At 38.6% G+C, this 15,165-nt stretch overlaps 1 non-coding gene across 1 annotated transcript; it reads left to right on the top strand.

Moving 5' to 3' along the window:
• The first annotated feature begins 12,215 nt into the window (after window positions 1-12,215).
• On the top strand, window positions 12,216-12,322 carry LOC127098963 (small nucleolar RNA R71). Its single transcript, XR_007793643.1, has one exon. It is a non-coding gene; the product is annotated as a small nucleolar RNA R71 (small nucleolar RNA).
• The last annotated feature ends 2,843 nt before the right edge of the window (window positions 12,323-15,165 follow it).

Consider the following 15,165-nt stretch of genomic DNA (forward strand, 5'->3'; position numbering starts at 1 on the left):
TTTGAAGCAAGTCCCTCAAAGGCTAATCAGGGGCAAACCATTGTAACATTCAAGAGCTGGGAGAAACAAACTCAGACCACGTCATCGGATAACCACTCCCAAGGTTTCCTTTCAAGGAGAATTCCTTTGAACACCCTACAGTCAGGGGCAAGACAAGTTGCAAAGGGCAAGTTCCCCCCATATCTTCAAGCCAGTCAAGCAGATTGCGTCGGACACTGGTAACTGCTTGAATTCACAACCAAAACGTCGAAAGTTCATACCAGAGCAACATCATATCTTGACAAGAATCCTTGGGGCACATCAAAGGCATAACCAACATGCGTTGATCACGTCGCTATGCTCAGTTACAGGCTGGCCAAATATTTCCAAAGAAGAAGCTGAGATCTTCTCGAAGACAAATACACAACATATCAGCAAGAGATCAAACTTGGGGCACCAAGCGTATCCACATCCATTGTGTGTTCATCACATCGTCAACTACCGAGTGTCGGGAAGTCAGATCCTTCCACCAACCAACAATCCAATCCACATTGACAATCACCAGAAAAGCCAAAGTCCACCTTGCTGGCACCCATACAAAAACAAAAACAACCGACATTGGTTTCCAAAAATACATTGCCTTTGAAAAGGGGGGCCAATCCCAAACAAGCCAATCAGTCTTTGCATTAAAACATACATCACATGCATCACCTCATACATAACGCATACATATCATTCATGTACATAACACAAATCAAAATCCAAGGTTTAGTCGTAGGCGTCCAGGCCAACCCTCAGTTGAGTCATTGTCACTTCCTCTGAGTGAGTCCCTACCTCGTATTGTTGGGCGTTCCCCATTGAGTTACATCTTTCAACCTTTTGTTGATAAGATATTATCCTCAGCTAAGCCAAGAAATGTTTCTCCAAACACTTACCTTGTTTCACGTTGAGCGTCCCTCAATGAGTCGTTTCCCATAACCTTTTGTTGATGGAAACTACATCTCCCCAGAGAACATGGTTCTCCAACCTTTTGTTGTCAATACCACGAGCAAATCTTACCCATTAATGTTCCAACATTACCCAACAAATCAGGTTTACTGAGCTTTGACAATAAGTCTTACTTGTCCAATATTTTTCCCACTATCATCCTTTTGGTGAAAGTCCATTGAGGAATAATATTAATCATCACCCTGTTTACGATCACCGTTATCCTTTTGGTAATGGTAAATCCTTGACATTTGTGATCTTACTGTCATCCTTTTGGTGTCGAAGATCCTTGAAGTTTTGGTCCAACCTTCATCCTTTTGGTGAATGTCGACCCCTGCAATTATTACAACTTACCGTCATCCTTTTGGTGTCGCCGATCCTTGTGGTGATAAGCAATCCTTGTCATTCTGGTTCAATCATCATCCTTTTGGTGATGACGTCCAGTTCAATCTAAATATCATCCTTTTGGTGATAGAGATTATGGAGTTTGATTTAAGCTATCATCCTTTTGGTGATGGTGACATTTGAAAAGTCCAACCCCACTGTCATCCTTTTGGTGTCAGCAATATTTGAAGTTTTATAACTTATTATCATCCTTTTGGTGGTAACAAGTTTCGAAGTTATGATCTCACCTTCATCCTTTTGGTGATGGTGATTGTTGATTCATTATCATCCTTTTGGTGATAACGAGTCCTGTTGTGTTATAGTGCCTTCATCCTTTTGGTGATGGTGACTGTCGACTTATTATCATCCTTTTGGTGATAACAAGTTTGGGTCTTGATCCTACCTTCATCCTTTTGGTGATGGTGATCATTTGCGTGTATGCTTATTATCATCCTTTTGGTGGTAACAAGTTTTGTCGTTTGACAATACCTTCATCCTTTTGGTGATGGTGATTGTTGACTTCTTATCATCCTTTTGGTGATAACAAGTTTGTGTCTTGATCCTACCCTCATCCTTTTGGTGATGGTGATCAATTGCGTGTGTGCTTATTATCATCCTTTTGGTGGTAACAAGTTGTGTCGTTTGACAATGCCTTCATCCTTTTGGTGATGGTGATTGTTGACTTATTGTCATCCTTTTGGTGATAACAAGTCTGTGTCTTGATCCTACCTTCATCCTTTTGGTGATGGTGATCAATTGCGTGTGTGCTTATTATCATCCTTTTGGTGGTAACAAGTTTGGTCGTTTGACAATACCTTCATCCTTTTGGTGATGGTGATTGTTGACTTATTGTCATCCTTTTGGTGATAACAAGTCTGTGTCTTGATCTTACCTTCATCCTTTTGGTGATGGTGATCAACTGCGTTGTGTGCTTATTATCGTCCTTTTGGCGATAACAAGTTGTGTCTTTTAATTATACCTTCATCCTTTTGGTGATGGTGATTGTTGACTTATTATCATCCTTTTGATGGTGATCATTTGCGTGTATGCTTATTATCATCCTTTTGATGGTAACAAGTTTTGTCGTTTGACAATACCTTCATCCTTTTGGTGATGGTGATTGTTGACTTCTTATCATCCTTTTGGTGATAACAAGTTTGTGTCTTGATCCTACCCTCATCCTTTTGGTGATGGTGATCAATTGCGTGTGTGCTTATTATCATCCTTTTGGTGGTAACAAGTTGTGTCGTTTGACAATGCCTTCATCCTTTTGGTGATGGTGATTGTTGACTTATTGTCATCCTTTTGGTGATAACAAGTCTGTGTCTTGATCCTACCTTCATCCTTTTGGTGATGGTGATCAATTGCGTGTGTGCTTATTATCATCCTTTTGGTGGTAACAAGTTTGGTCGTTTGACAATACCTTCATCCTTTTGGTGATGGTGATTGTTGACTTATTGTCATCCTTTTGGTGATAACAAGTCTGTGTCTTGATCTTACCTTCATCCTTTTGGTGATGGTGATCAACTGCGTTGTGTGCTTATTATCGTCCTTTTGGCGATAACAAGTTGTGTGTTTTAATTATACCTTCATCCTTTTGGTGATGGTGATTGTTGACTTATTATCATCCTTTTGGTGGTGACAAGGTTTTGTTTTGATCTTACTATCATCCTTTTGGTGATAGGGATCCTTTGAGTTGTGTGACTTATTATCATCCTTTTTGTGGTAACAAGTTTTGTTTTTGATTAAACCTTCATCCTTTTGGTGATGGTGATTGTTTTGACTTTATCATCCTTTTGGTGATAACAAGTTTGTTGTGTGACTATACCTTCATCCTTTTAGTGATGGTGATCATTGGGTTTCGACTTATTATCATCCTTTTGGTGTTAACAAGTTTTGTTGTTGGATCTTACCTTTATCCTTTTGGTAACGGTGATCTCTGAAGTTGATGAGTCAACTATCATCCTTTTGGTGATAGCCTTGATATTATACTCTCTGTTAATGGAAACTTTATCACTGTAACCATCATCCTTTTGGTGATGACTACGTTTGAAGCTCAGTTTGTCCATCATCCTTTTGGTGATGACAATCCTGACAATCATGGTGAACCAATATCATCCTTTTGGTGATAGCAAGCTTTACTGTCATCCTTTTGGTGCCAGAAAACATGATCAGTTTCTGTCTCACATCATGAAGACCTTTGCAAGACTTGAATGTCGACTCGAGGGTTGACATTGATTTGGCATTCTACCCCTATTACCTTGGTGCCCATTGCATTTTCATCTGCATCTCTCCATTGCATTTCAAAGGACAAAATTTGGATCCTTTCGTATTTAATTACCTTCCACCACGAATGTATGATGACCATTGTCATTCTTACCTTCTAATTCAAGATAATTAAATAGGGGCAGCTGTCGTACCCCAATTTTGTCCGGGCTTATTTTAATTTTTTTTTTTTTTTTAAATTAATTTCAGTTTCATTTTTGCATCATACGCATAGCATGACATACATTTGCATCATGAATAAATACCTAAAATGTCAGTCAGAAGGAATTTATTTGAGAATACCAAAAATCGGTTGAATTGTCAGAATTTGAGGAAGCAGTGTATTTTTTAAATAATGTGTTTTGTGCTGACAATTTTAGTGTGATTGATTTAATCTTTCCGAATCAAATTTGTACTCGGTTTTTTTTTCTTTATTTTTATAATTGGTCAAATATTTTGTTGATATTTAATTAAAGAAATTAGAATAGTTTTTTTTTATATTAATTAGTTTTTTTTTTAAAAAATATTAGTTATTTAATTAAATATTAGTTGGTTTCTTATTAGTTAGATTTTTTAATATTAATTAGTTTTTTTTAAATTTAATTAGCCTTTTTAGGTTTTTTTATAATAATTATATATATATATATATTCTTACATTGGATTCTAAAAAGAGAAAAAAACAAAAAAAAAGAAAAGGATAAAAGAAAGTGTGTCCTTATCTCTTCCGCCCCATCCGTTTTTCTCTCACTCTCTGCAGACATTCACTCCACTCACAATCCACTCCCAACGGTCTGCCATATGTCATCCTCTCATTGGCTACCTCACCCACTCAACCTCCACTCCCACTCACGTTATTACTCACTCACTCTCTTTTCTCTCTCAGTACACAGACCACACTACTCACTATTTACTCTGCAAAAATACCTCGCTCACCTCACTCTCAACATTCCCTCACACGACTCGCAAATAGACTTCACCCTCAGCTCACACGAAAAACCCTCTTGCGCTCTCACTCTCGAAAACCCTATCCGCCGCCATTTCACTCACCGGAAGCTCCATCCAAAACCACAACCTCCGCTCACACCGAAAACCCTCGCTTCCGCTTCAACCGCCTCACACTCCATCACCTTCAACAATCCATAAATCCTTCCATCACCGGCCACCAAATCGCTTCAATCGCCCTTCATCTTCCGTGAAGCCGCCACCGCCGCTTAACCTTCATTTTCCTCGTCCGCCTCCACCTGGTTCAAACCACCATCAAAAACCCAAAACCGCTCTCCTCCGCGTTTCTACCGCCGCCGTCACAATCATCTTCGAACCGACAAAACCCTTGCCACTCCGCGAACTACCCATAAACACATCATCACCATCAAACTCTTCAACCTCCGTCAAACCCCGTTAAAACCACCATAACCCAAATCCCCTAAAACCAACCTTCACAAAACCCATCGGCCTTCGAAACCCCAACAACGACATTCGTAACCGCACCGCCACTTTCTCAAAACCACTAACCCCAGCTACTCTCGCTCGAAATCACTAGTTGACGTTTGCTTGATTTAACGTTTCTAAAGTTCATCTGATTCTGTTTGTAGATGCTGTTGATGCAGGTGTTTCTGTTTGTTAGGATGTTGAATCCATCATCCATTGAGTAGCAAGATCGTCACGGCTGCCGACGACGTTGTTTCAAGGGTGCATCATAAACTTGATTGAAACTCTGGACACTCGCGAACAAGTCGAGTTGCTGTTAAGTTCAAATCGAGGTTGAGTTTCAAGACGGGAACGCCGAGTCGGTTACGACATGTTGTTGCTGTACCTTTGATTTCCTGCACAGGTATCACAAACAAAATATAAACATCACACTTGTTATATACTTTGCACAATCTAATGATGTTGAAATGGTCTTTCTCCAGTTACAATTACAGAATGTTGATGTTTGTTTGGTATGGCATCGTTTGAATTTGATGGTGCTGTGGATCGTTTACTTCCATGCTATTGTTAGGATTAACTTATGAATAAAGAGCTGCGTTTTATTGTTGTTAATAAGACTTTGTGTGTTCTGCACCCTTGGAATACATGTCCACGATTATTAAGTCTTTGTTTGTATGTTATTTGGTTTTGGATTCTAATGCCCATTGGGGCTAAATCATGCACTATATTGTTTCCAGGGTATGGTTCGCCTATTAAGTAAGGTTTAGCAATGTAAGGTAGTGATTTATTTAACATATGCGCTATCCTATTACTGGTATGGTCACCACAAATATTTGATTAGTGTCAAATACTAACCATCTATGTGCATTACCCTTTGTGATATACTGAGCAAAATTGGGAATAAATTGTGTGACTTAATTATTTGAATCAATTAAATAACTTTGTTAATTAATGTCAATTAATTTAATTAATCAATTTAATCAAATTTTAATAAATTAATTTTGTTAAAAAGAACTTTGATTAACTTCTTCCAATCACAAACTTCACATTATTTCAAAATAAATTACTTCACAAATCATCTTTTCATAAATCATTTTCAATTTCAATTTTATTTCAATTCATTATCCATTCAAAGCCAATTTCAAAAATCACATCATACAATTCTCGATTTAAATATCGAGCCCATTTTAAAACACCCTTGTAAGTCGATTGCTCTTCGCATCGCCATCAACCTCACATAGCTTACTCTTGGGCTTCCTTACAATGAAACCTACTTGTTTATTGGATAATCGAGTAGATGAAATAACACACTAAATAAACTCATTTCATTCACAACTTCAAATCATTTTTCCAAACTAATTCAATTCCAAAAGAATTTTCCATTAAACATAAAATTTGGGATGAAAAGGAGATAGGAAGCGTACGCTTCATTATTTCTCAAGTACTCGAATAATTGGCGTACGCCATATTGCGCGAGTTCTTGTCATCCGATCAAATCTTAAAACTCACAATTTCAAATCACTTTTCAAAACCAAATATAATTTCCAAATCACTTTTCTAAAATCAAATATAATTTCCAAATTCAAATTATTCAAACCACTTTTCAAACTAATTCAATTCCAAAGGAATTTTTCTTTTAAACATAAACTTGGGTTGAAAAGGAGATAGGAAGCGTACGCTTCACTATTTCTCAAGCACTTGAATAATTGGCGTACGCCATATTGCGCAAGCTCTTGTCACCTGATTAACACTTCAAATCATAATATTTCAAATCAATTACAAATCCTACAAACATTTAATTCTATATTTCAGATGAAAAGAGGATAGGAGGCGTACGCCTCACTATCTTTCGATTATTCGAATAATTGGCGTACGCCATATTGCTCGAATCTTCGTCATCAAATCAAAACCACAACCGAATAAATCCAAACCTACCAATATAAATTCAAACTATTTTCACAAATCAAATACGACATCCAAACATTACTTTTACAATTTAAACTTCGGATGATAAAAGATGAGAGGCGTACGCCTCGCCATCTCTCGATTATTTGAATAATTGGCGAACGCCATATTGCACAAATTATCGACTTCCGACTAAAACACGTTAAATAAACTTGGATAAGGGAATAAGTGGCGTACGCCTCATTATCCTTTGAATAAGCAAGTAGGGGGCGTACGCCTCACTACCGTGCATATTCAACATCCATAAACAAACTTTCAAAATAATCTGAATGAAAAAGGAATAAAAGGCGGACGCCTTATTACTCCTCGAAAGAATTGGACAATTGGTGAACACCACATTGCTCAACCTTTCGTCGTTCTCCTAAAAAACATTTCAGAAACAAATCAAACCTAATTTCTCGCCCCCGAGCGATCGAAACCAATCAAAACACCCAAACACATCAATTCAACCTGTCACCCCCGCGTGACCAAAACCCTTTCAAAAGAACACTGTCAATCCTTTCTAATGCGCACAACAAACCAGTGCTAGAGCCTCCCCCGAGAGTAGACAACGCCAGCGTTTAGCCGTTAGAACGCCGACCTACACAGTCGTTCATCAAAACAAAACACACCTAAATATTCGTAGTAGCCCGAACTACGAATGCTCTGATTTCCTTATTGCACCATAAGGATACGTAGGCAGGAGATTGTTGTATCTTCGCGAGCACACTAATAAAAACCTCCCATTTCCCCCCTCCTGAGGTCTTCATCCATATCTATCATCATTTCTAATCACTCGAAGCAAGCAAGTAACAGTCAATTAACAGTCAAAATAGCAAAATCAGACTAAAAGGTTCCCGTTGAGTACAACGGACGTAAGGGGTGCTAATACCTTCCCCTTGCGTAATCGACTCCCGGACCCGAATATGGTTGCGACGACCATTGTTCTTATTTCTAAAGGTTTTCTCGATATTTTCCTATTCCGTCATTGGAATGAATAAAGTTCGGTGGCGACTCTGTTTCGAACATTTTTCGGCGTCCTATCGCGAGGGATCGCATTATCATCATTTTTTGAGGTGCGACACCTTCCCCAGAAAGTATCCCATCAGTGTCTCAGGGATAGCGTCAGGGGTGGTCTGGAAGCCTAATAGGTCATCGAACTCCTTCTGGATGAAGGAGTACTCAATCCCCAAAAAGTCTGAAAGCAGCATACCCATCCGGTCCAGAGTAAGGGTCATAATCGAATGAACTGAGGAACTCCAATGTCAAGTTCCTGTAGGTGTTGCTCAGATCGTCAGCGAACTCGTCCCAATGGAGCTGGTGGCTCAAAAATCGGATGCTTGGCTCAATGCCTAGAGCTTCCATGCAGTGTTGATCTGGATAGTGTGTGGGCGCCATAGGGCGCTGATAAAGAGCTATGTAGAGCTCTCTCTGGGCATCATCTCTATAGGCTACGTGCATATCGTCGAAGTCCTGCATCCTGTAAAAGTTAGGAAAAGGGATCCTGAAAATACAAACATTTCAAATATTTAGTCTCGGTGAAAATATGATTAAAAATAAAATAAATAAATGCAAAAAAGTAAAACAAGGTAAGAAAACCATGGGTTGCCTCCCACGTAGCGCTTGTTTAACGTCATTAGCTTGACGATCGGAATTTATACACATGTAGTAGAGATCGGTGGATCAATCAGAGTGTGGCTTGAGTAGTCTGTTGGAATGTCTCCTCCTTCATAGAGCTTCAGTCTTTGTCCATTTACAATGAATGGACTACAGGTTTCGTTCTTGTTTTCTACGGCTCCGGATCTCAAAATCCTGGATACTTTGAAAGGGCCAGTCCATCTCGAGCGCAGCTTCCCAGGGAAAAGTCGTAACCTAGAGTTGAACAAGAGAACAGGGTCGCCTATATTGAAATCTTTCTTAACTATTCTTTTGTCGTGCCAGGCTTTTGTTCTCTCTTTATATATTTTGGCATTCTCGTAGGCAGATTGCCTGAGTTCTTCTAGTTTGTGAATGTCAAGGATACGCTTTTCACCAGTGGTCAGGTAGTCTAAATTCAAAGTTTTAATGGCCCAATAGGCCTTATGCTCTAATTCGAAAGGTAAGTGACAGGATTTTCCATAAACTAGTTGGTAGGGAGTAGTTCCTATAGGGGTTTTGAAAGCGGTTCTATAGGCCCATAATGCTTCTTGAAGCTTCTGAGACCAATCTCTTCTAGATATTGAAACTATTTTTTCTAGAATTTTTTTTGTCTCCCTATTGGATACTTCTACTCGGCCACTAGTCTGTGGGTGGTATGGTGTTGCTACTCTATGCCTAACTCCATATTTTCTTAAAAGTTTATCAAATATTCTCGATATGAAGTGTGATCCTCCATAGCTTATGACTAAACGTGGTGTTCCAAATCTAGGGAAAATATAGTTCTTGAATAACTTGATCACCACCCTAGTATCGTTTGTGGGTGCAGCTATAGCTTCAATCTTAGCTCTATCTACCTCTATACCTTTTTCAGAAACTATATGTCCTAAAACAATTCCTTCGGTCACCACGAAATGACACTTTTCCTAATTTAGCACGAGGTTCACCTCCACGCATCTCTCCAAGATTTTCTCAAGGTTAGCAAGACAATTATGGAAATCTAATCCGTAAACCGAGAAATCATCCATAAACACTTCCATGATACCATCTAGGTAGTCTGCAAAGATTGACATCATGCAGCGTTGGAAAGTGGCTGGGGCGTTACAGAGGTCGAATGGCATTCGTCTGTAGGCAAAAGTTCCATAAGGGTATGTAAAGGTAGTTTTTTCTTGATCTTCGGGGTGGATAGATATTTGGAAGAATCCAGAGTATCCATCTAGATAGCAGAAGTAAGAGTGTCTGGCTAGACGCTCCAACATCTAGTCTATAAATGGTAAAGGGAAATGATCTTTCCCGGTTGCAACCATATAGTCTATGCACATCCGCCATCCTCCTTCTATCCGTTTTGCTACATGTTCGCCTTTATCGTTTTGCACGACTGTAATGCCTCCCTTTTTAGGTACTACATGCACAGGGCTCATCCACTTACTATCCGAGATCTGGTATATCATACCTGCCTCAAGTAACTTAAGAACTTCCTTTTTAACAACATCACTCATTATAGGGTTTATTCTTCTCTGATGTTCTCTGGAGGGTTTTGAATCTTCTTCGAGCAAAATCCGATGCATGCATACGGATGGGCTTATACCTTTCAGGTCAGAGATATTATATCATAAGGCTGAGGGATATCTTCGTAAAACGTTTAAAAGTTGGTATGTTTCCTCTTGGCTCAAGGTAGCACTGACTATAACTGGACGGTTCATCTCTTCATCGAGGAACTCATATCTCAGGTTCTTAGGCAGTTCCTTAAGTTCTAAGGTTGGTTTCTTAGGGCATGGCATAGGATCTGGGGTAAGGGATAAACATTCGTAAAGGTTATCATCGATGTAGGGTTTCCTAAAGTCATCATATTCCAGTATGAGAGTTGATGGTAACTTAATTGTTTTTATGATTTCTTCTTGTTCTAACTCCCTAACGCATTCATAAATGATATCTAAGGCATAACATGCGTCTCCCATCACAGGTGCCATAAGAAATTTCGAAAGTATAAATTCTATTTTCTCGTCACCTACCTCAAAGGTCAACTTTCCTCTCTTGACATCTATTATGGCTCCTGCAGTTGATAAGAACGGTCTACCTAGAAGGATTGGTATATCATTATCCTCTTTGATGTCCATGACAACAAAATCAGTAGGGATAAATAACTGACCTATCCTAACAGGGGCATCTTCTAAAATGCCTATCGGATACTTAACAGATCTATCGGCTAACTGAAGTGACATCTTAGTAGGCTGTAATTCTCCTAAGTTTAACCTCTTTCAAACTGCTAAAGGCATTAAGCTCACATTAGCTCCTAAGTCTAGAAAAGCTTTTTCGATGACATGACTACCCAAAAGACAAGGAATGGAGAAATTTCCAGGATCTTTATCCTTTTTGGCTAATTTATTCTCGGAAATGAATTACATTCCAAGGGCTTCGGATCGTCAAGTCTACGTTTGTTGGTAAGGATGTCTTTGAGAAACTTTGCATAAGAAGGTATTTGGGTGATGGCTTCTGTGAAAGGGATTTCTACGTGAAGTTTTTCTATAACCTTAATAAATTTCTGATACTAGTTATTGATCTGGGTTTGTTTGAGTCTTTGCGGATATGGTATAGGTGGTTTATATGGCGGGGGTGGTATATAAGTTTTATCTTTAGGTTTTTTTCCTTTTTCTTGACCTTCCTGGTTTTCAGATTCCTCTGGTTCCTTTACTTCATCTATGGGTTCGGTATATTCCTTAGAAGTTTTGGGTTCACTCAATCTTGGGTTTGGTGGCTCATCATAAGCGTTCCCACTTTGTAGGGTAATGGCATTGGCTTGCCCTTTCGGATTCTGTTGAGGTTGTCCAGGGAACTGTCCTCCAGGTGTAGTCTGGGGGGCTTGGTTTAAAGCTACCTGAGAGATCTGGGTTTCAAGCATCTTGGTGTGAGTAACTATTTGGTCAACCTTGGTTCCTAACCGGGTAATCAGTTCATTAACGTGAATGTTTTGGTTCATGAACTCTTTGTTTTGTTGGGTTTGAGCAGTGATAAAATTTTCCATAATTTTCTCAAGGCTCGGCTTTGGTGGCACTGGTTGCATAGGTTGATTTGGTCTTGGGGCTTGGTAACCTGTTTGTCTCGGAGGTGCATTATTTTGGATTGGGTTATTGTTCTTATAGGAGAAGTTCGGGTGATTACTCTATCCAGGGTTATAGGTATTCGAATATGGGTTCCCTTGGGTGTAGTTCACTTGCTCAGAGTGGGTTTCGTTTAATAGACTGCATTCTGCAGATTGGTGTCCTTTGGTTCCACATATCTCACAATCCGACGAAACTGCGGCTGCAGTATTCGGGTTTATGCACATATGCTCGACCTTAAGGGCTAATGCGTCCATTTTAGCTTGCATCATGTCTATAGAGCTTAGTTCATGAACTCCTCCTTGGGCTTCCTTCTTCTCAACTGTCGCTCGTTCGATTCCCCATGATTGATGGTTTTGAGCCATATCTTCGATGAGGGTGCTAGCTTCAGGATAAGGTTTGTTCATCAGTGCACCGCCTGCGGTAGCATCGATGGTCATATTAGTGTTATAGTGAAGTCCATTATAGAAGGTTTGAATGATTAACCAATTTTCTAAACGATGATGTTGGCATGCTCTTAACAACTCTTTATATCTCTCCCAAGCTTCGAACAACGATTCTCCTTGGTTCTGGGTAAATCTAGTTATATGGTTTCGAAGAACGGCGGTTTTACTTGGGGGAAAGTATCTAGCAAGGAATACTCTTCTAAGGTTATCCCAAGTCGTAATGGAATTGGGTGGAAGGGAATCTAACCATGATAGGGTTTTATCTCTGAGGGAAAAAGGGAATAATCTTAAACGAATCGCCTTAGGAATAGCTCCATTGGTTTTAAAAGTGTCTGCTAATTGAAGAAAGATTTTTAAATGTTGGTTCGGATTATCCGTAGCGAGACCTGCGAATTGTCTTTGTTGCACTAGTTGCAACAGTGAGGGTTTAAGTTCGAAATTATTAGCTGGGACGGTTAGGTTTACTATACTAGAACTAGGTTCTTCGTTGAATGGTTGGGCGAAATACTTAAGAGGTCTTTGGTTTTAATCTTCGGCCATAACTCTCCTAATTTTATGGAAAAATAAACGTGCGCAAGCGTAACGTTCAGGTTCCGCCAGAGGGTATACTAAGCTTCTGGTGCTGCGAGTTCTTCGCATTGACCGGCAGGTAATAACCTAAGTCTAAACGATATAACAACAGCGTATGAAATTTGACGAAATTAATCCCCGGCAACGGCGCCAAAAACTTGATGCGTGTTTTTCGCAAGTATACGAACGCGTCAGAGTAATATAAAAGATTGTTCAATCCACAGAGACCAAGTGTCAATCTATCGTTATCTATTGTTATGGTGTTTATCTAAGGTAATCAAAATAGGGGTTTTTTAGAGTGTGCAATGAAAGGTAAAGTATTAAATTAAATTCGATTAATAAAGACAGGCTCGAATCTAATTCACATAATCAATTAATAATCCAAGTACTTGCTAATAGAACTACTTATGGGCAGTGTTTCCTACTTTGAAAAGAACCAATTTAACGAGAACTATCGCTTTCGCGTATTCAGAACCGAGTTGTACTCCCTAATCAAACCCTCTTATTGTCACTTATAAAAAGGCGCGCATTACGTTAGAGTAGTAAACCTATTTTTAAGAAATATAGTATCTTGACTAAGTTGAAAAGTATTTTAACCTGGATTTCTTAACCAAAAGAGGTTCTCACGAACCAGATTCTAAACCTATAAACGCGTCCGAAAATAGTTTTAAAATCACTTTTCTTTTTAAGTTAAAAACTCCTAATGAACTAAACAAAGCGTTTTCGCTGTACTTGAAATAGTTAAAAACAACTAAGTTTAAAAAGACGTTGGGCGGCTTTCGATCTTACCCAACGGAAATTAAGTGCGGGAAAACTTAAGTTGAAAGTCAAAATAGCCCTTAAGTGTTTCTACGAACAATTGTACGGATTATCGGTTCAATTACGATCCTTACATTCTAACCTTTATAGATTTAGTTAGACATGGTAAAGTAAAGGTGCATTTTAATTTAAGTAAGAGTAGTGCGAGTGCGGAAAGTAAATAAAAGTAGTGCGAGTGCGGAAAATAAATAAAAGTAGTTCGAGTGCGAGAAATAAATGAAAGTAGTGCGAGTGCGGAAAGTAAATTAAAGTAGTGCGAGTGCGAGAAATAAATAAAGTAAAGACAGTGCGAGAAATAAATAAAGTAAAGCGAGTGCGAGAAATAAATAAAGTAAAGATAGTGCGGGAAAATAAATAAAGTAAAGATAGTGCGGGAATATAAATAGATAAAGGCAAAGTAATAAAAACCTGCTCCAATTGGAGGGTTGAATCAAATGCGAAGCGGAAATGAAAATGGCGGCAGGATTAACTTCCTTCCAAAGTGCTCCAAACTCGATTACAGACTCGGTCACAAACTTGATTACACAATTGTGGCAACACCTCGATGTGAAGCGATTACCACTTTAAAATACTGAATATATGCCTAAGTGAAACTAAGTTTGCTCTAAGTTTTGATCTGCTCTAAGTTTGGATGATTAAACAAATGAATTTGAATCTCTATTTATAGGCAAGTAAAATAATGGAAAAGACAAGGATGCCCTTCAGTTTGAAATTGGGAGGGAAAACTTTTCTTCTTGTGGCGCCCGCCACAACCTCATGGCGCCCGCCATAAGAGCAAAGTATGGCACCCAAATGGAGATAGTGGGGAACATGGCAATTGAGGGAAGTTGAGTTGTGACACGTCATGGCTGGGCCTATGGCGCCAGCCACAGTGGGAGCCACAAGTGCAAAATGCTGAATTTTAATCTTTTTAGCTCATTTTCACTCCTTTTCTCGATCGGGGCTCTGATTAGACTGAAAACCTGAAAACAAAGAGAAACGTAGTAATAACAAAACAAAATAAAAATAAAACAACTAAAATGCATGCAAAATCGGAGTCGAAAATACGGTGAATTTCATTGTCATCAATAGGTTCTGAGCCATTTATCTCATTTGAAATGTTTTAATCCTAAGCGCCTAAAGTAATTACCACGCGTGTGGAACAGTTGATCGGGTGTATGGTGGAGCGCGCGCTCATGTCCACTTGATCTGCCACCTCAAGTAATGAGGGAGATCAAGTGGTCCACGTTTTTTTTGTTTTTTTATTTTCATTTTATTTTCATTAATTCATATTAATTTTAATATTGATCCAAAAAATATGAGAGGTTCACAAAAAAAAATTAAATAAAGTCTTCTTTCATATTTTGAATTAAAATTATTTTTTGGATCATTATTAATATTTTTCGTGATTTAATTGATTTTGTGAATATTTTTAATTATTTAAAAATACTTTTACGTTTCCAAAAATTCTGAAATTTTTTCTCCAAGGTCCTTTGACCTTGTTTGACCTATGATAAATCTCATGGCCATTTCTTTGGTGTTTTGATGAGATTTTAGGAATTTGACAAACCATATTTAATTTAATGCATTATTTTTAATATTTTTAAATTGAATAAATTCCAAATAATTGT

This window comes from Lathyrus oleraceus, chromosome 6 (assembly GCF_024323335.1).
Source record: "Lathyrus oleraceus cultivar Zhongwan6 chromosome 6, CAAS_Psat_ZW6_1.0, whole genome shotgun sequence".
Lineage (NCBI taxonomy): Eukaryota > Viridiplantae > Streptophyta > Magnoliopsida > Fabales > Fabaceae > Lathyrus > Lathyrus oleraceus.